We start from the raw sequence: 12491 nt of genomic DNA, 5'->3' as shown, positions 1-12491 counted from the left end.
GAAAATGAACCATACATCTAGAATGGAAAAAATATTTGTTTTTGTGATCATGGTTTATAATATATTTGATTTTAAAATATTTAAATAAAATTTCATAATAATTAAATTTAAAAATATATTATAATTGTGTATTTTAAGTACAATTTTGTTCCCTTATTTAATTATTTAGACCCGGAAAGGGTTTAAAATATAATATTATTTAATTATTAAATAAGATTTAAAGGATTCATTTTAATTTCTTATCCTAATTTGATTTAAGATTCCCAATTGAATTTCTTTAAAAAGAACTATTAGGATTTAAATGAGTTTTCTTTTAAGAAAAAAGAAGATAATTCATATATCACTCATATTACTTATTTATTAGATCAGACCATTTTGTTTAAACTGATTATATTAATTATATATTCATTTTGTTTTCACGTTGTTTTTTTATGCCGAATATCATATTTTCATTGTTTTGTTCTATCTTAATCTACTATTGGAATGCAATTCTAAATTTATTTAAAAGTACAAAATATGTTATTAATTTTTGTATTTTTAAAAATTTAAAATTTAGTTAATGTATTTTATTTTTAAGAATTTAATCTCTTTACTTTCCAATTCTAAAATTTAGATCTAATTGTTAACATTATTTTTTGTAAATTTGTTGATGTGGCATTTTCAAATAAAAAAAATACACACTTAATAATAATGTAACTAAAAAATGACGTAACAAGTTTGAATTTAATAAAATAATTTTAATATTAACAATTAAATTTGAATTTTAAAATCTAAAAAAATAAAAAAAATAAATTTTTAAAAATAAAAATACAATGACTAAATTCAGATTTATTACCTATTTTAATCTATTTTAAAATATTAAATATTTAATAATAATTTTTTAATGTAAAAAAAAGTACTTTTATTTAGTTATTAATTCCCGGGCATGGCAGGGAGTGAAAGCTATCGGTTATAAAAGTTCTTTGCAAGATCACCAACCCCTATATCGAAGTGGAAGATAAAAAAAAAGAAAAAAAGCAGGTAGCTTTGCTGTCTGCATATAAAGTGCGATTTAGCATTTGGAAACAAGTATTTATTTAGTGTAAAATTAGGGAGAGGAGAAGTATGGGGAAAATGGGGAGTGAAATGTTGATTTATGTTTTGCTGCTAATGGCGGGGGTGCTAGCGAGTGGCCAGAGTAGTCCGGTGAAGATATGGCCAATGCCGGCGTCGGTGAGTTACGGCCATACTCACCTTTACTTGACCAACGATTTCGGGTTCTCCTCTAACTATGGGTCTGAAATACTCAAAGACGCATTCGACCGGATGCTTGCTCTCATCAAACTGGATCACGTTATTGATGCCAATTTCTCTGCCTTCAACTCTTCATCTTTGCTCCAGGGTCTGCATATCATTATTTCCTCTCCAAACGGCCAGGTTCCTCCCTTACTCTTCTTTAATTTTATTATTATTATTTATTAAAAAAATAGAAAATTAAAGATTTGAGATTGAGATATTAAAAAAAAGAAAGAAAGAAACATCGTTGTCTGAGAATATGGAGGGTTGAACTATATATATATTTTGTTTGTTTATAAATTCATTCTAAAATAGCTGATAGCGAAGCTAAGAGTAACCGAAACGTTGTGGGAGTGTTTGATTTGGATGTGATTTTGATTGCAGCTACAATACGGCGTTGATGAATCGTACAAATTAATAGTCCCATCACCGGAAAAACCGGCTTACGCCCATCTTGAGGTGCAGACAACTAATCCTTTATCGCCCCTCTATGCTTCATTATTTTTGTTTGGGCAAACTACTTTTCGATTTGGTCAACTAAAAAAAATATTACGATTGTCAAGTTTTTTTTTTAATTCTGCTAATGAGCAACAAGTAAAAGAACTTACTTTCAGCGTCAGAGATTGGAAAAGAAAATTTTTTGAATTTTGATTAGTAGATTTATGACTTAGAAGAGAAAATGAAAGAAAGCTTTCGATTAGTGCATACAATACAAACAGAGAAAGCCATATAGCATCGATTTTAATAATCTTAATAATCTAGCAGTTTAATGAAACTTTTAAATAGCTCGGTGATTAAATTATAATTTTTTTAGTTCACTGACCAAAACGAGAATTTACCCATAGTTTAGTGACTAATATTGTAGTTTACCCTTTTTATTTGTACTGTATATATATATTTATGGTAGGATAGGATTGTGTTTTCTGAGTCTTCTTAGGTTGAACAATATGCATTAAAATTAGTCTATTCTTGAAATTTAACTACAATATAAAATAATTTAATTAAGAAAGGTCAACTTTTGACCTTAGATTTATTCCGGCTTTAACTGTTAATTTTATAATAAACTCATGCAGGCAAAGACAGTTTATGGCGCTTTACAAGGGCTTCAGGTTAGTACCAGTATAATCTTTGTTGCCAAGATTATTTGTAAATCGTAAAATTCTTAGAATATACAGCTTGTTGTACAATGGTGCAGACATTCAGCCAATTATGTTATTTTAGCGTTACAAGCAGGGTCCTTCAAATTGACATGTCACCATGGACTATTATTGATCAGCCAAGATTTTCTTATCGAGGCCTCTTGATTGGTGAGATACTTTCTTTTCTTCTAAGAAATGTTAAAGTGATTTTAATGGTATTGGTTTCCAATTAAAATACAGTATCTGGTAATCAATCTTTTACTTGCATTGAAAATTAGGGACTTCATTTTGCTATTGCTTTAGCTGTTAGGTATTATCAAAATATGTTGTTTTCTTGCCCATTTTGGCCGTTCTACATTCTCAGCAACCAACATGAAAGGTGGAATGGCAGTTAAACTGCAAATCTTCATAGGTCGGAGAGAATTATATGATGATAGAATAATATCTTAACTCTGTTTTCTGTATTCTGTCTCCAAGTAATAATTGGTTTTTTGATTCAACTGGTGTAGATACGTCTCGTCACTATTTACCTGTGCCAGTTATTAAGAAGGTTATTGATTCTATGTCCTATGCAAAGTTGGTAAGATTTACGACAAATTTCAGTTGGAATAATTCTTTTTCTCCTCATTGTTTTGACCTTGTGGATTGATTTGTTTAATAACACCAGAATAATTAGCCTATAAGTGGTAACTCTTTCTTGCTTTCATACAGAATGTAATGCATTGGCACATTGTTGATACACAATCTTTCCCTTGGAGATACCATCATATCCTAAACTGTGGGATGGTGCTTATTCACCCTCAGAGCGATATACAGTGGCTGATGCTGCTGATATTGTGAGGCATGTCTTTCTCCTTTCTTTTCTTTTCTTTTCTTTTTCCATATGATAATTATTGTTTTGAGTACTTCAATTCTTTTTGATCTATTTATTTTAATCTATGCAGTTATGCTCAAAAAGAGGAATAAATGTATTGGCTGAAATTGATGTTCCAGGACATGCTCTCTCATGGTATCATATGCTTTCTCCATTCTTATAGTAGATTTTTGTTGTTAGTAACATTCTTTCTTTTGCAAATAAGCAATATTTTACAGATGAAGATGCTAATTTTTTGCCTGTCATAAAGGTTATCTGGAAATTGCAGCTATAGCTCCTTAAAGTAATGATGGAAATTTCGGATTGTATTTTTATATTTAGTGAATGAATGTTGTACGAAGTGAAATTAAGCTTTCTGATAATTAATCACCTTTAGGCCGGTACGTTTAACAATGATTATCTTAATATAAGAGTGAAGAATTTTCGGAGGACGAATTGACAGAATCCTTGGCAATAACTAAATTGCATAATTTCTTCTCTAGAAGAAATAAGAAGAGTTTCAAATTCTCTTTATTTAAAAGTTGTGGTGCTACCTTAACATTGACGGAAATTCTAAGACCAGGACTAGCCGTATGAGAGAGTTGGGTGCAATAGCCAACTATCTGTGTGGTTTACATGACCCAAACTATCATAAATAGTTGCTCTTGCGTACTTAACATATACTAAAATGCTTATGATTGAATACACCCAACAAGTATGATTGAATACACCCAACAAGCACAGATAATATTGAAAACTTGATGTTAGGATGTGTCTAAAAAATTTATATGCACGCCTTGTCCTAAAACGTTTTTAGTTGCTGTGTTTTAATTCTTTAGGAGAAATGGTTGTCCTTCTTTATGGTCATTAAAGGACCGTTTGTCTGCAACTATCTATGTGATTTTCATGACTCAAATTATCATAAATTGCGGTTCTTGCATATTTAATATACACACAACAAATGGGGATAGATATTGTGGAATTGAACTAAGATGCATGCCCAAAAATTATATTATGCTTTTGACCTTGTCCTAAATGTTTGCGTAACTGTGGTTTAATTTTCTTAAGGGGGACTGGTTATCCTTCTTTATGGCCCTCCAAGGACTGTCAACAGCCACTTGATATCAGCAATGAATTTACATTTAAAGTAATAGACGGAATTCTCTCAGGTGATCTCCTTACTTACCCCTCGATGTCATTATTTCTATAATGAAATCACCCTTCAATTTTTTCCTTTCCCTTATATAACAAAATGAAAATGAAATTCTTGTTTCAGATTTCAGCAAGATCTTTAATTTTAAATTTGTTCACTTGGGAGGTGATGAAGTTAATACAAGTAAGTTAAAATCATACTATCTTATATACTTGTATATTATTATAGATATATCGTGCAAATTATAACTTTTGGTTTTGAGGCTTCTTTTTGGATAAAACTATTATCTTACAAAAAATTCTGTGGTAGATATGGGCAGCCTTTCCATGGCAGTCCTTACATTTCCTTGGATGGTCATGATTTATAACGTTTTCGTACACCAGACCCTAGTCTTTCAAACATTTCTTGAACTTGTTTCTTTCTATTATTAGAAATCAACTCATTTTGATTGCTTTTATTGTCCAACCATGGAGAAGGTATTTTGGTCAGGCTTATATTAAAATTCTAAATCACATTCTGTGACCTTTAGCTGCTGAGAATCCATGCATCCAGAAATCTCTGATAATATGACATCTGGAATTTCATTTCTTAGGCTCTAACTTATCTGGTAACTCCCCCCCCCCCAATAGAGAAAAAAGTGAAGGAGATGAGAAACAAATAAAGAGGGTTTTATTCTGGACGTTATGGGTTTTTGTATCTCAGCAATATTTTCTAAGTAAACTTTCTAAAGAACCTAACTTCTTTTGTGTAGGTTGATAGATGTTGACTTCCTAGACCTTTACTGTTTAACTTGAAAATTAATTGAAATATGCTTTTGTATTGTTTGAAGTGTACATTTATATCTTTTCAATTCGAGGTTAATACTTTATTGATCCAACCTCTTTCTTTTCTAATTCAGGTTGTTGGACAACAACTCCTCGTATAAGAAATTGGTAAGAAGTTTAGGATTTTACATGTTAATTTGCTAAACCACAGAATGAAAATAAATATCTATTTGGTTTATCAGTTTTATTCCTTGTTAGAAACTTGATGGAAATGTGACTGTTGTTCTTTTCCAAAGATCTATCCTGCTTTTTGTTATTCTGAGTAACATCCGTGTCCTATTCTTCCTATTATTTCTTCATAGGCAAGTGAAAGCATTAGCTTGTCACCTAGCAAAATTTTGATGCCACTGACTGGTTGAAAGAGAAGCTTCTATGATCCCATGTTTTTAGTGATTTTTTATGTAACATTATCTTAGTTGCCCTCGGCTAGTGGGAAGAGTTCTAGTTTGCTGTCGATATAAATTTATTTATTTCATCAATTTCCTCTGCCATTCCTTTGATGCACTCAACACTCACTAACACTGCCACTGCTTAAAACGTACTTTATTGTTGTTCCATTATTTCATGTATATAGTACAAGAACATCATACTTATAAACTGCATTTAATTCCTGATTCAAGATGGAATTGATATTATTGTGTTCTCTACAGCACCTCTTACGTTCTTGCTACTGGTTTCAGGTTAAAAAAGCATGGTATGAATGAATCTCAAGCATATCAGTACTTTGTCTTGCGAGCACAAAATATAGCTTTATCTCATGGATATGAAATTATTAACTGGTATTCATCTTATACGAGCTATTTAGCCAAACAACAATATTATACATCCTATTCACATATAGAACATCACAGGGAGGAGACCTTCAATGACTTTGGCAATAAATTGAGCCGGAAGACTGTCGTTCACAACTGGTATCTCCTAATCTTTATCACTCAAACCTAGAGAATGTATGCATTATGTTCTTACATAGACAGATATGATGCTGCTTCCTTTTGCAAATTAAAGTTTTATAAAACTCAAAGAAAATGCTGCCTTTTTCTTCAGTTGCAGAGAATTAATCTATAATTCTACACTTTATATACTAAAGTAGTTTAGGGCTGAGAAGATTTTGAAGACAAAATACCCTCCTAAAATTCAAATATATTCTAATTGAATTGATCACATTATAATTCATACTTTAGAATAACAAGGATTCTTACTACTAAAGGATGTGAGAAAGTTAAATTGATTAAATCATTTAAATAGTTGATTAGCATGGAGCCTTACAACCTGTTTCAAGTGGATTCCTCAGCTTTTTATAGAACAAGGTTTGATAGAAAAAAAAAAGATTATTTGGATGTAATATCAAAGCGCTTGAACTTGGCTTGTTACTTTTTGTGGCTTGAGCTCGAGTCCAGATTGACAATGAACAAGTCATACTCGAGTGTTCACGAGTGAAGCATACTACTAGAAAACTTGAATCTTAGTTCTGTTTGTGCATTTTCTTCTATGGTTTTTTTTTAAAGCCTTAGTACGTGTTCAGAAATCCAGTTCAAATTTGAAGAGTTTTCAGAACCGGATGGATGGTCGACCAGTCAGGCCACTGGTTCGATTAAATAAATTATTAAGAAATATTAAAAATCCTGTTCAACCGGTCCATACCGGTTCCCGGGTCAACTGCTCAATGCCCTTCTCTGGACTGGTACCCCAGCTGGTCCGCAGTCCGACCAGTCTGACTGACCGCTCCAGTTCAAACAATCTTGGGAATTTGTATAAATTGATCAAATTAGTGAACTGGTTTCAATTTATAAAAACAAAAATTGAACTACCTTCTTACTTTCAAAATCTTTCTGGAAGTTGGAGGTTTGAACTAGAACAATTAAATCTTGAGTCATACACACTAGTATTGTTAGCTTTTGACATACTAATACCTACATTGGCTTGTTTGCAAGGACAGTTTCCTACTTGCAAACTTGATCTTTAGTTGTGATCCCAATTCCCATCTCTTGACATTAAAAGGTTCAAGTACATGGTGCAGCCATTCTTAGACAGCCACTGTTTAAAAAGATGGATAGGATCAGCCAGTTCTATTACAGATTTATCAACGTCTGTCAAATGTTTTTCTAGGCTTTATCATTTTGATTAACTAAAATCAAATTTAAACTATTTTACTTTTAAAAAGTTTTTGCAAGTAGCTAGATTGGAATTCTCTTAACTTTTAAACAACAAATAAACATTGAACTAGAGACCATTATTGTCAACTTGGATCTAGAAATGTTGTTGCAAGTTGCTTGATTCAAGAGTTCATGTGGGTTGAAGTTTTGCTTGAGATTTGTTTGGCAGGCTTGGTGGTGGTGTTGCTCAACGAGTGGTTGCATCTGGGTTAAGGTGTATTGTAAGCAACCAGGACAAATGGTACTTGGACCACTTGGACACTCCATGGCAGGAATTCTATGCGAATGAGCCGCTTACAAATATTACAAACTTAAAGCAACAGAAATTAGTTATTGGAGGAGAGGTATGCATGTGGGGTGAAACAGTTGATGGTTCAGATATTGAACAAACCATATGGCCACGTGCAGCTGCAGCTGCAGGTACTTAATATTAGATTACATGCATATTATGGTGTTCTTTGCTATATGCATAATAATAAAATGTCTAGAGGTTGGAATTATTAGGTCAGAACCTGGGAGCTCCCATATATAATACAAAGTATTGAGTTTTTTCATTATAAAAGAAAAGGGGGTAAAAAAAGCCCCTGAACTTTGTAAAAAAATTAATTTAAGTCCCTCTGTGAAAAACACACTCAATTAAGCTCTCAAATGTTTAAAATTAATCAATTAAACACTTTAACCAGTGGCTTCCGTTGTTAACTGTTAATTTGCTGATATGACCATTAACTGTTGCTAGTCAGTCATTATGTTGCTGATGTGATTGTCCAAGTCAGCAAAATAAAAAAATATTGTTTTATATTATTTATACATTTTAATCATTGCACTTAAAATGGTTAAATAATTTAAAATAATTTTTTTATTGTTGCTGATGTGGAAGTGGACCACCATGTCAACAATATAATTGCTAGCCACATCAACAAATTAACGGTTAACGACGCTGCTGGGGTGACCCTTATAAATTTTAAATTTGATTTAATATAGAAAACTTCTTATTGTCTTGGTATTGTGTTTTCATCCCATTCTTCATTCTCCCTCATGTCTGAAACTAAATTGCAGAGCGATTATGGACACCCTTTGACAAATTGGCAAAGAATCCAAGAGATGTAACTGGAAGGTTAGCACATTTTAGGTGTTTACTGAATCAACGAGGAGTTGCAGCTGCTCCGGTAGCTGGACTAGGCCGCGCAGCACCTGAAGGTCCAGGTTCTTGCTATAGGCAATAATTTGTGGAGCCACTTTTTAATGATGATTACCAATTGTTAAACAAGTCATTTCACACATTTTTATATATCATAGATAATGATTAATAGAGGCATCTAATAAAAGGCTAGATAATTTCATCAATAGATTGGAAAGCAAATTTTATTTTCTTATGGAACTAGTGACAAATGACAATAGTTTTCAACAAATTTTTGGGAAAAACATAAAAACAATATCTTTGGTTGGTTTATTCCGAAATGTTATATATAAATTATGTGCAATTAATGAAATTTTAATTTAATTTAATTTTTTGTAAATCACTAATATTATCGATATAACACCATTTTACATTTATATATTGCATACAAATAATTATATTAATCCAATAAGGAAAATAAATAATACATGAATATATTTATTTTTTAGTGTATACAATTAAATTAAAATCAAAATTTCAAGTGTATAATTGTAATAAATAAAAATTTATACATAAAATTGCATATTAGATCTAAGGATTTAAGATAATTTTTTTGTGTATATATGGAAATATTTAAAAAAAAAATATAATTTTCTAATTATTACAAGTAAAGGTTATCAAATTAAAAGTTATAACTAGTAAATTGAAAGTGATAAGTTATATTTAATGTTAAAATTTTGTTGTCATTCTTGAATACGCAAAATAAATTGGTTACATCTCATGTTAGAATTTTATCTGTCATAAAGACATAAAGTATATTTCTAGAGAGACCAATCAGATTGCACATGTTTTAGTAAAAGTGGCTCTCTCAAATGATAAAATTTTGCATATGTTTGGGGAACTCTTTTTAGCGATTAAAGAGATCCTGGAAGAAAAAAGTACTCTTGATTATTTATAAACACTTCTCTCTGTAATCTTCTGATCATTTTACCAAAAAAAAAAAACACAGAGTATATTATAACATGCTTTTTGTCTATTATTTTTGTCTGGGCTTAAATAATTTTTATATATGAGTTGACTTTTTTTATTTTTTTGAAGTTTGTTGGTTATTTTTTACTTGTAATATATTTATTAACTGAAGTTTATTATGCAGCAAAACAAGAGTTTAGTAAGGAAATTGTGATACTTATATATATACAATGGTTTTTTTCATTTGTATTTTTTTGTTAAATTTTGTTATTAGTTACTTTAAAAAAATAATTGTATTTAAATTTTGTAGTTCTATTTGATATTTTTAATTTTTATATTTTTCAAATTTTAAAATTTCAGTCCTCACCAAATAATAACGGTTAAATTTATTAGGTAAAATTCTATTATTTCTAACATTTGATACCCTAAACATATTATCATATATGTAGTGCCATATCAACTTATTATTTTCACATGCGTCAAGATTGAAAATTCAAAATTAAAATAGTATAGGGACTTAGAATGATCCACTTGAAGAATATGGATTAAAACTACAACTATACGTATATTACTAGACTAGTAATTGAATTTAACCAAACGAATTTAATTGTTATTGTTTGGATAAAGACTAAAATTTGAAAATTTGAAAAGTACATGAATTAAAAGTGACCAATTCAAAAAATACAAGACCAAAAGTGATCAAATAAAAATACAAAGGTTAAATCTACAACTTTTATAAAATACAAGGATTAATAACCTAATTTAACTAATTTTATTACAATTTGAAACTTTGCAGATGTAAAGATGAAATCATATTTGATCACTTAATCTAGTCCGGTCTAGGTTTTCATATTTGGACCAACTAGCTTTAGAATTTGTCACATGTAAATATAATAGCTCCTCGATCACATGTAAAATACGGCTAACACCCTTGCTTGACTTTTGTTTTTGCCCTATAAGTGTGAATTTTCATAAGAAAAAGTAAAAATAATTATTTTATTTTGACTCGTGCTAATTTTTGAGGTACTTAAATGATTCGAGTATGGCTCAAATTTCAACCCAAAAATATATTAAGTTCAACCTATTACAAAATTTATTTGAAAAGCTCAAACGAGGCTTTTTTTTATTATAAAATTAATATAAATAATTTAATTAATTACATAAATTACCTTTTTTTTATAAAATACATAAATGATCTAAAATCTATAGTGTAAGTTGATGGAGCCAAAGTATTTGGTGCCACCATGCCACGTTAACAACTAGGATAAAAAAATTATTTTTTTTGGTGGGTCATGTAGAATGACGCCATGTATAAATACCAAGAAAATACTATAATTTTTGAAAACATGTGGAGGCTTTAAACATAATTTCCTTTTTCTGGTGGAGCCAAATAATTTGGCACCACCAGTTTCCGACATCTCTGTCACCTTTTTGTTAATTTTCTATTTATTATTATGATTATTATTTGTTTATAATATTTTAAATTTATATTTTTTGGTAGAGCCATTCTAAATGGTGCCACCAGTTCATTTAAATCTTTTTTTTTTAATTTTTTAATTATTTATTTTTTAATCTAAAAATTTAAAAATTAATATTTTATTTTTGGTGGAACCATTCTTTATGACTCTACCACTTGGTTCTTCAACATATATAGAGATATTGAGGCGTTTTTGTAAGAGTTGAATTGGAAGAGAAGAAAAGAGTGAAATTGTTGTATTTAGTAGGAGAGTTCAAAAATTTTGTTGAAAATGAATAATGCGGTGTTTTTGGTGTACTTTTTTTATGGTGAAATTGTAGAAGGTGATTTTGGTTGTGTATTTCAAGGTCGGCAGAGAGTAGGGTTGTGATTTAAAAAAATGTGAAGTTGAAAGAAATGAAAAGGAAGATTAGTGCGAAAATAGCTATCTATTGTGGAAGGTCGACATTCAGATCATTTTACAAGTTTCTAATCTTTACAGATCCGTTGAAATTTTGTAAGATGCAATTGTTAGATGATGATGACTTGGGTAGTATGATGGAAATATGGTGGTCGACTAGGAGTGAGAACCCTTAACTAGTTGAGTTATTTGTTGAGTTAGCGTACATAGAGCTCATTGAGAATGTTAATCCAATAAGTCAACATCGCGGATTTGACTTTGATCTTAATGTCAGATGGACAGATCAATTAGAATATGGAGGGACATCGCAGATGCCCAAAAATCTAAATTATGGTGGGAGTTCGTATAACAACCTTACCCTGGGTCCCCATCTACAAATACATCCAAAGGTGATAATAAGCACAGAGGCAAACATTGGAGAAAGCACTAATAATGGTAGAGATTCTGATCAGGACGTTGAAGATTTTAGTGACCCTGATATTGATGAGGTTCCGAACGATATCGATGATGAAGGCATGGAGGAGGTTGAAGATGCTCACAGCCTTTCATTCAGTAACTCGAGTCATGGCATTGTTTTACGAAATGATCCTAGAGGCGACATGTTGAACGTAGATCCAGATGTAGCGCATGTATCCGAGTTCCATGAGTATACCGATATAGTACCTGCTCATAGATTGACATCAAATTTGTAGTTGAAATGAGGTTCCGAACGATATCGATGATGAAGGCATGGAGGAGGTTGAAGATGCTCACAGCCTTTCATTCAGTAACTCGAGTCATGGCATTGTTTTACGAAATGATCCTAGAGGCGACATGTTGAACGTAGATCCAGATTTAGCGCATGTATCTGAGTTCCATGAGTATACCGATATAGTACCTGCTCATAGATTGACATCAAATTTGTAGTTGAAAGAGTTGTTTGTTGGGTAATGGTTCGAGAACAAGGCGAACTATATGTTTTCCATCAAACAATACAACATGAAGGTGTCGATTGATTACAAGGTTGCCAAGTCTACACCGACATTATATGTTGGGGAATGTTAGAGAGTTGGCGATGGGTGTGGCTGGCAGGTTTGAGCTGTATTTATACAGAGGACTCAACAGTGGTAAATACGAAAATTAGAAGGGCGT

At 31.0% G+C, this 12491-nt stretch overlaps 1 pseudogene; it reads left to right on the top strand.

Moving 5' to 3' along the window:
- The first annotated feature begins 939 nt into the window (after positions 1-939).
- LOC107920913 (beta-hexosaminidase 3-like) lies at positions 940-8741 on the top strand (annotated as a pseudogene).
- Positions 8742-12491: the final 3750 nt, after the last annotated feature.

Source organism: Gossypium hirsutum, chromosome D01 (assembly GCF_007990345.1).
Source record: "Gossypium hirsutum isolate 1008001.06 chromosome D01, Gossypium_hirsutum_v2.1, whole genome shotgun sequence".
Classification (NCBI taxonomy): Eukaryota; Viridiplantae; Streptophyta; class Magnoliopsida; order Malvales; family Malvaceae; genus Gossypium; species Gossypium hirsutum.
Note: the sequence above shows the minus strand (reverse complement) of the source record. Positions and strands in the feature narration are given on the sequence as shown.